This window comes from Echinops telfairi, unplaced genomic scaffold (assembly GCF_000313985.2).
Source record: "Echinops telfairi isolate 266 unplaced genomic scaffold, ASM31398v2 ScPeMD7_2291;HRSCAF=2852, whole genome shotgun sequence".
Lineage (NCBI taxonomy): Eukaryota > Metazoa > Chordata > Mammalia > Afrosoricida > Tenrecidae > Echinops > Echinops telfairi.
The window spans coordinates 32,858,437-32,872,042 of NW_022106189.1; the positions used below are offsets into that span (position 1 = coordinate 32,858,437).

Below are 13,606 nucleotides of genomic sequence, written 5' to 3' on the forward strand. Positions count from 1 at the left end.
ACTTATTATCCTAAGGGCAGGGGGAAGACCCCACAGCATTTTAAGTTGGAAAGGGACATTGGTGACACCAAAAAGCAAAGCCACTGTGCCTGCAGTTATGGAGAAGGGGTTAGAGAAGCTCTAACAGGTATGGGAAATGAAGAGACAGTAGACAGTGCATTTATGGGCCTAGAGAAATGGACAGATGAGAATTCTCAGAAAAATCAGTAGCATCTATTTATTGTTCAGATATGGTCGACGAGAAAGAGGCTAGAGTCCAGGATCCTGGCCGGCTTCCTGCTACCTACCATGGGAAAGTGCGGGCCTCCCTGACCACACAACCTGGTGGCGGGGTAAGCATCCAGACTTAGGAAACAGTGTGGTCAGACAGAGCTACTATCTGGGGACAACATCCCACGTAGGACTAAGATTCTGGTCACAGGCTAGAGAACAGAAGATCATATAGAAGCCTAATGTGGGAACACATTAGGCTGGCTTTTGGAAGCATATAGGCCTCACCTAGTCCTAAGGCTCCAGGTGCAGCAGGCAGCTAATTCCTTTTAATCTCATGGGACTCTTTGTTAGTGACTGCTGTCCCCTAGACAGCCCCTCTAGGCCTAAGTGCCCTAGGCAATGTCAGTCTCTACTCACTCTCCCCCTTCTGTGCCCTGGAGCCTAGGCGCTGGCTGTGGAAGGTTAATGGCTCCATCCCTGGGGCAAGTTGGAGGTCACTTTCAAATCCGAGGTTTTCTTGGACTGATACAGGCAGGTTCCAAAGATTCTGCTCATCAGCCGCCCTCACCTCTGGCATAAGGAATTCTGCGGCTCATGGAGAGTCCTTAATTCGTATTGGTCCACATCTTGTCTGCAACATAACCAGTTCTCAGCCCTTAGGGTTTTTTTTTAACCCCTTCTTGAAACCAGAGGCCTTTTAAGCTCAGGTTCTCTGTCACTTTGGCACTAAAGAGAGACGAGTTAGGTTGAATTCCGCTAATTAATAAATGAACTATCTAATTTCACAAAGTTCCAGTTTTGCACATTGCTGCCAATGGTCTACAGCCAAACACACATCTGAATGCAATGGGAATTGTACCATCGGTGGTGGGTGGGAATTAAAAAATTAATGTTGCTTCAGAGTTAGCGTCTAATCTTTCACAAGGCTGCTAAGATTGGTAGACTAGCTAATTTGTGCGAATGAAATTCAAGCCCTTTTCAGTTTGTTTAATATTAGACATAAAAGAAGCGAAAGATCCGAGGCATTTCAGTACCATTTGAAGCCTTCTTAAGAGGATCGCTCCCGCGCTGCTCACGGAAAGTAAGCAGACCTCTCCGCCTTGTTCAGTAGACAAACTGAGATGGTGAGAATGAAATTAGCACTGAAAGTATTAAAATATTGATAGCAATCATTCCGTGTCCAGGCTTTGCCAATTAATAATTAATTTTACCTTGAAGGTAACCGTAAGAGCCAGAGGTTTTTTTTCCTCTTTCCCTCCTCCTCTCTCTGTGCTTTCATTTGCCAAGAATGTTTGACTTTTCTCCCTCACCCCCCACCCCTTTCCTTCAATGTTATCAAGTGTGCAGCAAGTAACTTGCATTTTATGTGGTTAGTTGCTGGAATGCATTTTGTGTGGCTTCAGAAACTGAAAGGAGAAAGTTGGCCATGAGAAGCTTGGAGAAGGGATGGGAAAATGCCTCTGACCGATGTACACGTGGCATCTGTGACTTCGTCCTGTGCCAATGTCTGGTATGTGCTTCTAATGGGCAACTTGTTTAGAAAAAACAAATTGAGGTCCCGTAAGGATACCACACCACCTCCACTCAGCCAGCCACCAAGTCTGTCTCTAGGCCTCAGCCTCTCAGCCATGTGGTAGGCTAGGCATTGGTCACAGCCTGAGGCCCAGCAAAACCTCTCCTCAGTCAGAAGCCGAGTCTCTCTCTGGTCCTTAGCCTCTCAGCCATGTAAGTCTCTTGGTCTCTGCCTCTGTGGGCCAGGAGGCCAACTCACCTGTTGCTCTGTCTCACACAGTCCCATAATCTTGGTGCTGCTCCTTTGAGTCTCCATGTCACAGTTGCTGGTGCAGCCTCCAGCACGTCAGAAATGTTGGGCTGCTCTTCCAAGGCTTTGAGACCTCTCTCTCTCTCTGCCCCAGATTGCTCTTATGCACTGAGACAAGGCTTTGATGGAGGTGGTTTTTAACTTTAGCTGGCCCAACCCTGAGGAAAAGGGAGAATGGTGTCTTAAGTTCCACCTTCAAGAAAAGACATCTTCAAGGTGCCCTCAAGGAGACAAAGGGTGTGACTTGGTTTATATCCTCTACCGAGGTCACGAATGAACCCCATCTTAATCCTGTAATAGAGAACTACTTCCAAAGTGGAATCATAGCCTAAGGCATAGAGTCCAGAATGAAAACAGACCACATAAGGAGGTGTGGTTAGGAGGGCTGTATTAATGGCTGTGTAGCTCACTCTGCACACCCATGATGGAAAAGGACTCCTCTGAAGTGGTTTTGTGCTGGATACTTTCTCATGGAAGTAAGGAGTTCCTGCCAGTGTTTTTGGCCTTTTTTTTTTTTTTTTTGGTGGGGTAGGGGGTGGGCAAGCTGATTTTGTTCCAGTGTGATCCCCATACCACGTGTGCACAACCTGCTTGTTAGGCTGGTATTTTAGAGTTAAAGAGGTGATGCTGTGTAAGTACTGGTCTCGCCGTCACTGTTGCCAGCGAAGCTATGCCCTACTTTGCTGCAACCACCAAGTAGTTATCTATTTACAAGTGTGCTGAAATTAATTTGAGACCATCTTTTCTATTTTGTTAACTGTAAAGTGGTCAGCACAGGCAACAATTGAATCAACAACTCTTTATAGAGGGCCTGGCCTATGTCGGACACTGTTCTAAGTGAAAACAGACTCAAAGCAAGCTGGCATCATGCTAGCAAAGCTGTTCAAGAATATCAGTGTGCAGGGGAAAAGAGCGCTTGTTGCTTAAAAGGTCCTAAGCTTCTGTTAAGGGTGATGGAACAAAATGGAAACGGATTATGGTGATGGTTGTACCCCTGATAAATAATACCATGGATGACACTAAATTGTCGAAAGGCAAATATTTTGTTACATTCGTATTTGCCACTGTAGGAAAAAAAGTATTATTATATTTCCCATTCTCTAAAATGGGGTATGATGTTGATAACTTTTGGACCATACACCAAAATCTTTGCACCTTAAAAATGATCCATTCCTTTCTACAAAAGTCCAGGCTTGATTCATTGACATCGTCATTTCAGCCTTGGACTCATCCTTGGATAAGTCTACTTTTCCTGAGTGAGTTAGCTCAGGTGTTTGAAGATGGCACCTAGCAGGATGCCTGTTACATGTATTTCTTGAATGCTCCGCTATAATCTTAGACTTAAGATAGTTGATTAGTCACCTGTCTTGTCCTTTGGTGCTTTTTTGCTGTTCTTATCGTCTTGGTGCCAAAGCCCCAATCTGACCCAGACCATTCAATCACTTTATCATTACCCAGCCCATAACGAGCAATTTTCAGAAAATGAGTTGCAATGCTAATTATTTGCAAGTTGTGGTAGTTACATAATCTCCTGTCAATTTATGAAGGGGTGGAGTCTAGCTTGTCAATCAGGTCGCAGCTTGATGACCTCATTTGGAGGCGCAATGGAGAAAAATAGCTCACTGGAGGCCAGATACACACTCTGCTTCGTCTTCCTGCTGACAAGACATGTGGCGCTATGCTGAGGGAAGCAGAACCCTGGAGCTAGAGGAGCCACGGAGAGACCCAAACCAGCACTGAGATGCTTCCCCCACCACTGGATCCACAAGACTTTCCACCCACTGGCCTGTGATCTTCATGCATTCTGCACCATTGCAACACACATTCTGCGTCATTGCAGGCATTGCATGAGTCCGAAGAGGAATTTATAGACTGGCATTGAACATATGGGCTAATAATATCAAATTTATGGACTTGATCTGGACTGGGCTGGGACGTCTTCTTTATATACAACTGCTCTTTCATATAAAGTTCTTTCTTATACACATATGAGTATCTCTGAATTTGTTTCTCTAGTCAACCTGAACTAACACACAAGTGTTGATTATTTTGAATAAAAAGTCAGGGCCAGAAGGGGAGTGTTTTTGTTTGGGTGACTAAGTGAGGGTGCTGAGAATATTTCATATATGACAGTATTATGATTTATAGGATTTGAATGGTTTACACTATGTCTACCAACTCCTATTCTACTGATCCAGTGGCCTAAGAGGAAAGACACTTGTCAGTGAGCTAGACCTTTATGTTTGTGTTTATAAATGAGATTTATATGACCATGCCAGTAATTTAATTTCTACAATTTTAAGGTCTGTAGCCATGTGAAATGTAAGTGAGCCAGAATTTATAATGGTCTTCAGATGGATTTTATTTTGTTCTTTACAGTTACTCATGTCAAGAGACTATCTGTGAAAACAAAGATACACCAGGAGTGTAGTAGTTATCATTTTTCCAGATTAGATACAAGCATCCTTACATGTTATTTCTATTAGTGATAGTAGAGTTTCCAATGTACATTGACAAGAAATGCTATAATGTTTTATATTCAGCCTTTCAAAACCCTGTTAATTATGCATAAGATAATACTCTTCAATAACATCAAGAGTAGACAAATGAAATCATTATTATAGTCCAGAGCCCCACATTTATTATAGCTGTGCATTTGAATGCCCTTACCCTCATTTCTCAAAATCATTTTTTCATACATTATTATCTGTATCATAAACGAATATGAACTGTATTATGTAGTGGAGAAATTTGTACACAAAAGGCCTTCACTTTTGAATGTTATTGGCATCTCATTGGCATCAAAGGGACACTTTATGGACCGTCCATGACAATGAGTGTAGGCCTGTTCATTAACCACTTACCATTGTCTTTAAATAGAGCCTCTTACCAAGATGTCAACCAGTGAACATCTTAACAAGCTACTTGTGGTAGTGCCAGTGTAGGTGGAAGTGAGTCTTTGTAGTGGTAGCTTCTAAGGTTATGAGGCTAGTTAGAAAAATATGCCCTTGATTTCTTTAAAACAAGCCTGGTTCTGATGGGATATCTAGGGCATATCTGAATATTTCTGCAAGTTCCTGGCTTTCTAAAGATTTCTTTTTCTGAGAGGTAAGGGAAGACATGCACAGTATACTTAAGATGACTTTATGAAACGATATGATTGTCAAAATGCACATTATTGTAATTTAGCCAAGATAGGTGGCCAATTGAATGTTCCCAGAAATGTAATTGCCTACATGCCATTTTGCAAGGCCCTTCCTGATAGAACTAGCAAAATGCCCCTTATTTCTTTCAATATCTATTTGGTTAGGCATGCATCCATTATTTACAAATGATAACTCTTTTGCTGATGTTGTTGTTGGGCTATAGTAAATAGAGGTGAAAGGTAATTTATAATGACATATTTTTTTATTTTTGTACTTGTAAAAGGTATTTTATAATATACTGTGTGCTTTTTGAAATGCATTCTGAACTTTACAGTTTCTAAAAAGCCAAAGGATGTACATAGAATCAGAGAAAGGCAGTGAGAGCCAAATAGAGGATAGTTGTAGTTCTGCATCTTACAGCCAGGACTTGGCAGGATATTCTGAGTTTCTGGTGTTAATAACTGGTTGATACAATTTCATACTTTCATGATGTAAGAAAGAAGCAATTAAAGTTCAAAAACATAACCATATCCATTGTAGAAACAGTACCCTTGAACTGGAAATGTAGAAACAGTACCCATGACATGTCATTGGTGGACTCACTGGTGGTTTTGCTCTTCAGTTCTAGAATGTCAACCCGTGAGTTGCTCCATAGTCACTAGGGTTGTGACTATAGTAAATTCAAGATAAAAGAAAAACAAGTCTTGGAGAGGATGTGGAGAAATTGGAACCCCCTCCTTTGCTACTGTGAATGTTAAATGGGTCAGCAGCTGTGGAAAATATTTTGGTCGCTACTCAACAGTTAACCATAGACTTATCAAAGGATTCAAATTACCAAAGGATTACCAATTCTACCCCTAAAGAATTTACAACAGGTACTCAAACAAATACATGTACTTGCCTGTTAAAGCAGCACTATTGACGTTAGCTAAAAGGTAGAAACAAACAAAATGTTCATCATCAGATGAAAAAAATATTCTGCTAAATTAAATAAGTCAGGCACATTGCATGTTTTAGAATTCCATTCTTCTACCCCAAACTGAACTCACTGCCAGTGAATGGATTCCAACTCATAGTGACCCAATAGGACATAGTAGAACTGCCCCTGTGAGTTTCTGAGACTGTAAATCTTGACACAAGTAGAAAGCTCTGCCCCCCCCCCCCACTTTTTCGCCTGTGGAACGACCAGTAGTTTTGAACTGCTGACTTTATGTTTAACAGCCTGATGCATAAACACCATACAGCCAGTACCCAGAATAGGAAAATCATGAGATAGGGAATGTAGATTGGTAGTTGCCAGGGGCTGGGGAGAGTAGGAAATGGAGAGCAACTGCTTAATGGGTACTAGAGTGATGGGAATACTTTGGAAGTAGCTAGAAGGAGTGGCTGTACAACACTGCCAATGTAATAAAAGCCAATGAATTGTTCCTTTTAAAATCGCTCGCTTTATGTTGTGTGAATTTTGCTTCAACAATAAAAATATGTTTAAGTAACGAATGAACTCATGGTTACAGGAGGAATACACACAGTTGCCTCAATTCATAATTTTGTGACAAGCGTTAAGCATGGCCTTGTGTGAGTGAATCGTCCCTTCGCAGCGCTTGCTTCCGGTCCGTGTGATTTCCCATCCTCTAACTTCTCTACAGCAGCCACACCCTAAGTCGTTCCCAATGTCTTCCTGCCCCCTTGAAGTGACATGGACCTGGTTTTCACTCTGCTCGTTCCTGGCCATGTCCTTCAGGGGGAGTGAGGGCCACGCCTAGCTATAGGGTTCCAGTTGATACAAAGCATTGGGAAGCATTCCCCTGACCAAAGATTGTTTCCAATTAGACCTGGGGCACAATTTTGGTTAGAAAAAAATTTGCGGGGGGGAGACGATTTCCCAAAAAGTCTTATTCACTGTTAGAGGGAAAAAGAGACAAGCTGGTACTTCTTCCACTGGCCTTTGCAGAGCCTTAATTTAGTACATAAGACTGCTGCGGTCATTTTGCCCCCACTGGGGAATGGAATCCAAACATGGGAGTGGGCAAAGGTTTAAGAGTGAGAGAGATGGAGTCCTAACATCTGGAGCTTACCCTACCTAATGTTGTGATAATAAATGCCCGTCATGGGTGGGCTTTTACCTGAGACCAAAATCTTCTTAATTGATGCAAAAGGTGAGGGGACTCAATTCTGACCTTCTCACCTTGGGACAATCATGAAGTGTCCCAGGTAGTGATGCAAAGTTCTAGGTGAGTTGGCTGCTCTCCTGTTAGTTGCCTTGGGACAGTTACCTGAAGAGAGACAAGGATTTCAGGGATGTTGTTTGCCTATTTATATAACAATGCCTGTGTTAGGCTGTTGGCCAGGTTGGCACCATAAACCCAACTCTCACAAGGCCTTTCCAAACTTGCTTTCCCAGCTAAACTTTGAGGATGAATTCATGATAGAAGTTTTCAGCTGATGACCTTAACCTGCTGACAAACTGTACCGCTGAGTCATAATTTCCTATTCAGTTCTTTGGCTGTGAACATTAGGATAAAATACACATTGAAAATTAGTTTGGGCCACATGTGATAAAAAACAATTATTTCTAAATCTCCAAAGTGTTGCCACAGATTGTACTCCTTTCTGCCCCCTTACCTCTGTGCCTTTGCTGTGTGAAAACTCCAGACTTTGAAGTTACTGTTTAAGTATTGAAATTGCCTTCATTATTTCCAAATGAAATCTGGGGATCAGCCTCCAGCCCTCTCCCTCACATAAAAAAGCAATAATATCACAAGCGAAACTGATTTTATCAGCTCAAATTTATAATTGGAGACTTTGGGTTGACAGTTGCAATTTGACATCAGCTTTGCCAACTGACTAATTTCTCCAGTTTTTTTTTCTTTGTCTTTGTCTTTTAGATTCCAGTGTTGGGAGAAATCAGATTCATACAGATGAGTGGTTACAAATGTAAGGGTTTTGTTTGTTTGCTTAAGCAACTTGCTTTGTTAGCTTGACATTCTTACAAAGGGTAGAAAAAATGCTTCGTTCTGAGTCTATAGAAAAGCAAGTTCATCTGGTTGCACAAGCTAATGTTTGTTATGGAAGTTTCCAGTATGTTATAGTGAATATGGTATATCATGTTCTTGAGCATGAGTTGTTTGAATACCCATTTTGAAAATCATTAAATGCTGTTTAAATGAACATCTCATAGTTTTTAGAACCCCGAAAGTACCTCAAACACGAGGCTGGCCCAGGGCTGAACAGCATTTTGTTCTGTTGTACATAAGGTTGCTATGAGTTGGGACCAAACTCAATGGCACCTAACAACAACAACAACAGAATATCCCAGCATCACTTGAATTTGAAGGTCCCCGACTTTTTAAAAAATTATTTTAAAAAGTACCTTTTATTGTTCATAGTGATTATTTGATGTTTGAGTCTCCCTTGAGCACCGTGAAGGCAGTGATTGGGTCTATTTTATGTCTGTATATCTGTGCTCTAACTGTTAGACAATCATTTGTTTTTTAGACAAATACCCTCTCCTCAGATCCCTGGTGGTTTAGTGTTTAAGGTGCTTGGTTACTAATCCAAAGGCTGGCAGTTTGAACTCACCACTAACTCTGCAGAAGATTTTGCCATTTGCTTCATCCTTAGAAACTGAATAGGGGTGGGGTGGGATAGATCTAATCTGTCCTGTACAGTTACTGTGAATTGAATATGATAATGAGTATGGTTGTGATTCTATCCTTAGATTAATTAGGAGCTTCCCAAGGTAACGTGCGTCCTCCACACAGTGCAAGTACCCAGTAAACCTTCTGAGTGAGTTGTATTCCTGTTAGGTGCATTGAGCTGGTTCCAACTCACGGGGACCCTTTGCATAGCAGACGGAAACACTGCCTGCCCTGTGTCATTGTCACAAATGTTGCTGTGTTTGAGCCCATTGTGGCAGCCACAGTGGCAATCTATTTGGTTGAAGGCCTGTCTCTTTTTTAAACAATTTTTTATTAAAAAAAAATTTTTTTTGGCCTGTCTCTTTTTTACTGACCTTCTACTTTACTAAGCACAATGTCCTTCTCCAGTGACTGGTCCCTCCTGATAAACAAACAATCAATCAAACAAACAAAAGACCCTAAGCCCTTAATCACTGCTATCGAGTCAATTCAGACTCAAAGCAACCCTATAGGACAGGGTAGAATTGCCCTGTGGGTTTCTGAGATTTTAACTCTTTATAGGAGTAGAAGGTCTCATCTTAATCCTGTGGAGCGGCTGGTGGTTTTGAACTGCTGACTTTTCAGTTAGCAGCTCAAAGCATAATCACTATGCCACCAGGTCTCCAATCATACAAAATATGTAAGATAAAAAGTCTTGCCATCTTCCCTTCTAAGGAGCCTCTGTCCTTCTGACTACTTCTTCCAGAGCAGACTTCTCATTCCTCTATCCACTCCTGGTAGCGTCAATATTCCTTACCAACACCAACAGGCATCAATTCTTCTTTGGTCTTCTTTATTCGTTATCCAACATCAATATGCATATGAGGTGATTGAAAAGATCATGTCTTGGGTCAGATGCACCTCAGTCCTCAAAGAGACATCTTTGCTCTTCAACACTTTAAAGAAGACTATGAAGCAGATTTCCTCAATGCAATTAGTTGTTTGATTTCTTGACTGTTGCTTCCAGGGGCATTGAAGGTGGATCCAAGGAAAATTAAAATGCTTGACAATTTTGTTATTTTCTCCATCTCCTATGATGCTTATTGATTTACTTGTGAGGATTTTAAAAATCATTTTAAGTTTATTATTATTTTTTAGTTTCAGAGCCATGGAAAGACTTGATTGTATTTTATTATAGAATTAAAAAAAAATAAACTGGAACCAAAAATAATGAAAAGGAAATATAAAAAAGCATTTTTCTCCAAGCTTTCCAATGAATAGTAAAATATCTATGAATTCCTCTGATTTCAGCTGAATACTCAGACAGCTTTCCTCCTTAAGGCATAAAACGGCATTCATTTTTTTCTTCAGTAGCTCAGTCATTTCAGGAATTACCTTAAATAAGTTTGTGACTGTCTGTAATCTACCACTTCAAAAACTGGGGCTGTGGGGTCTTTGCTAATGGCGACAATGGTCCTGCTATCTTTCATCCCAGCTAAATGTTGGATGGCTCCAGATATTCCTATGGCAATATAGCATGCTGCTATGACTCTTTTTCCTGTCTGTACAACTTACATGTCATTGGGGACAAAGCCAGCACCAATAGTAGCGTGGGAGTACCACTTGCAGCATGTAACGTATCAGTCGAGTCACACAGCAACTTAAAGTTCTCTCCATCTTTTTAACCCCAACTTTGGTGCCAGTTAGCTCAAGCCGATCACTTTTGGTTAGTTTCTAGTCAAGCCATTCTGACATGCCCGCTGGTGAAGTCCTTGGAGCCTTTTCTGCACTGGCACTCCCTTCGCTGGTTGTTGCAGCTTCAGAAGATGTTCCTTGGACAGAAAACACCTTTCCTTTCTCGCAACACTTGACTGTCCATAAAGCCTTTCCTGCATAAATGGTTCTCACTGATGTGTCAGGTGACAAGATTTCGATGATGTCAGAAACTGGGGCAACACCAAGGCTGGCTGCTACTCTGGGCAAAAGGTTCTTTCCAAAGGCAGATGCTCCAGCACAGATGTGTGTGTCACTGAACTGCTTCTGAGTTGCCAAAAATCAATGACGTCAATTCCCCTGGAATGAGGCCTTTATGGGCACCACACTGGGCCTATAGAGCAGGTGGACTTTTGCTACACCTGCTATTTTGCAAAGATTCAGTGCCACCTTGTCATATTTGACTCCAACTATCAAGCAGGGCAATTTACCCCCAAGATTCTTGGCTGCAGTGGTGGCATTTAACTTAATGGGTACTAGGGTACCATTTGCATGCTCAGATATTACCATGCTCAGATATGACTCTGAAATCTTAGCAAGGAGGCCGCCCGCTGAAGCTGCCCAGGGGCTGCTGCTCAGAACATGTTGTTTGCTGGTGTCTCACAGCACCCTGGAGCCAAACACCTGCCTTGCCAAGCTCACTGCTGGATTTGTATGTTGGGATGTAATCCGTATTGAAGACTGTAGTCTTTAATCTTTACCAGTAAGTGCTTCTAGTCTTCTCTGCTACCAGGGTTGTATCAACTTCATATCACAGGTTGTTAATGAGCCTTCAGTCCTAATGCCATGTTCTTCATACAGACTGCCTTCTTGGATTATATGTTCAGTGTACATATTTTAAGTTATGCAATATCCCTTGTGTTGTTTGAATGCCTGCTTCTCAGTCTGTGTACAGGTTTCTTAGGAGCATAATTAAGTGTTCTGGAAGACCTAGTCTTTGCTATAATTTGATATGATCCACACAGTTGAATGCATTTGTATAGTCAATAAAAACTGGGTAAATATATTTCAGGTAGTCTCTGCTTTTACCCAAGATACATATGACATCAGCAGTGCCAATCCTTATTCAACATCTTTGTCTGGTTTTGGCTTGAATCTCTGGCTTTTGAAAACATTTTTTAATTATCTTCAGTGAAATTTTACTTGTATGTGATATTAATAATATTTTTGAGTTAGTTCTGTGTTTTGTCTAATCACCTTTCATGTTTCTTGGAATAGACTAGTGAGCGCTTTCAATGTTGCGTCTAATTGTTGAAACATCTCAGCTGTTACTGCTTCAGTTCCTGGAGTCTTGTTTCCCCTAACACCTTCACCTTGGACTTCTTTCCGTGCTATCAGATTTTCACCATCTTACCTCCTAACACGGTTGAACATTGACTGATTCTCTTTGGTACGGTGGCTATGCATTCTATCTACCCTCTTCTGATGCTTCCTGCATAATTCAATATTTTGACCTTAGAGGCTTTCAACATTGCAACTTGAGGTGATGCTTGAGAAATACCAAGAATGTTCTGAATGACCTTTTGCTTTCTTCATGTACCATATCCTTGGTGCCATCCCACCCCTTGACTTGTCTTCGGTCATTGGTGTTCAATGTGTCAAATTCAGTCTTAAAATGACCTCTAAATTAAGGTGGAATATACTCAAGGTTGTGCTTTGGCTCTCATGAACTTGTTTTTAATTTTCTTCAGCTTCCATCTGCATATGAGCCATTGATACCAGGCTCTGCAATTGGCTCGTGAGCTTGTTCCTGTTTTCTCGTTCCACAGATGTAGTTGATTCAATTCCCATGTGTTCAATCTGGTGAGGTCCATGTGTATAGAAGTCATCTATGTTGTTTAAAGGTATTTCCAATGAATTGATTTGTTGGTCTTGCAAAATCTATCATGCATTGTCTGGCATCATTTTTATCACCATGGAAAAAATCCCCCATTACAGGGCCTTCTTTATTTGCAACATTCTAATCACTAATAATGATCAGTGTGTCTTTATTGCATGTTTGATTGATTTCAGACTGCAGAAGTGTTAAGGATCATCCATTTCTTTATTTCTGGCGTTGTTGATGCCTACATTTTGAGTAAAGGTCCTATTTCTTGTTTTCTCTTGTCATCGTATGGAGAATTTCCTATCACTGGTAACTTTGGTCTTCAGGGTAGACCTTAAAATGTTGTTTTTGATCATGAATGTGGCACTTTCCCCACTTGATTTTGTCACTTCTGACCTAAACCATGTGATTGTCCTACTTACTAATTCCTCACAGGCTATCAATCTTTATGTGTCCATTTCATTTCTGACAACTTTTAATTGTCTTAGATCCATGCTTCCTACATCGCCGAGTTCCAATTACTAATGAATCTTTGCAGCTGTTTGTTTTTCTCCTCATTTTGAGTCATGCCATTAGAACCAGGAAACATTTGTCTGTGTATTCTGATTATTTCTGTCTATAAAGGACCAAATTAAGGGTTGATCTTAACAATTTCACTAGAGAATATGCATGGGCAACTTTCATTCTCTTAATAGATAAGATCAATAGATGTTCACTGTAGAAATTTCAAAAAAGACATAAAAGTACAAATAAAGCAATCACTTTGATGATTTGCAAACTGGAACACTTACTTTTTCTTCCAGTCTTTATTCCCTGCATAGGTACATTATATGTTGTTGTCGTTAGGTGCTATCCAGAAGGAAAACACTGCTGGTTCTGCGCCATCCTCACAAATGTTATGTTTGAGCCCATTGTTGCAGCCACTATGTCCACCTAATTAAGGGTCTTCCTCTTTTTGGCTAACCCTCTACATTACCAAGCATGATGTCCAAAGTATATGAGACGACATTTTATTATCCTCACTTCTTTTTATTTTTTACAAGAGTGTGATCTCTTTTAATTAAAAAAAAATCATCTTACTGGGAGCTCGTACAACTCTTTTCACAATCTAGATACACATCCATTGTGTCAAGCATATTTGTGCATTTGTTGCCATCATCCTTCTCAAAACTTTTGCTTTCTACTTGAGCCCTTGGTATCATATCAGCTC

General features: G+C 40.8%; 1 pseudogene; it reads right to left on the reverse strand.

The window, feature by feature from the left end:
• Window positions 1–6,047: 6,047 nt before the first annotated feature.
• LOC101659614 lies at window positions 6,048–11,155 on the reverse strand (annotated as a pseudogene).
• Between the last annotated feature and the right edge of the window lie 2,451 nt (window positions 11,156–13,606).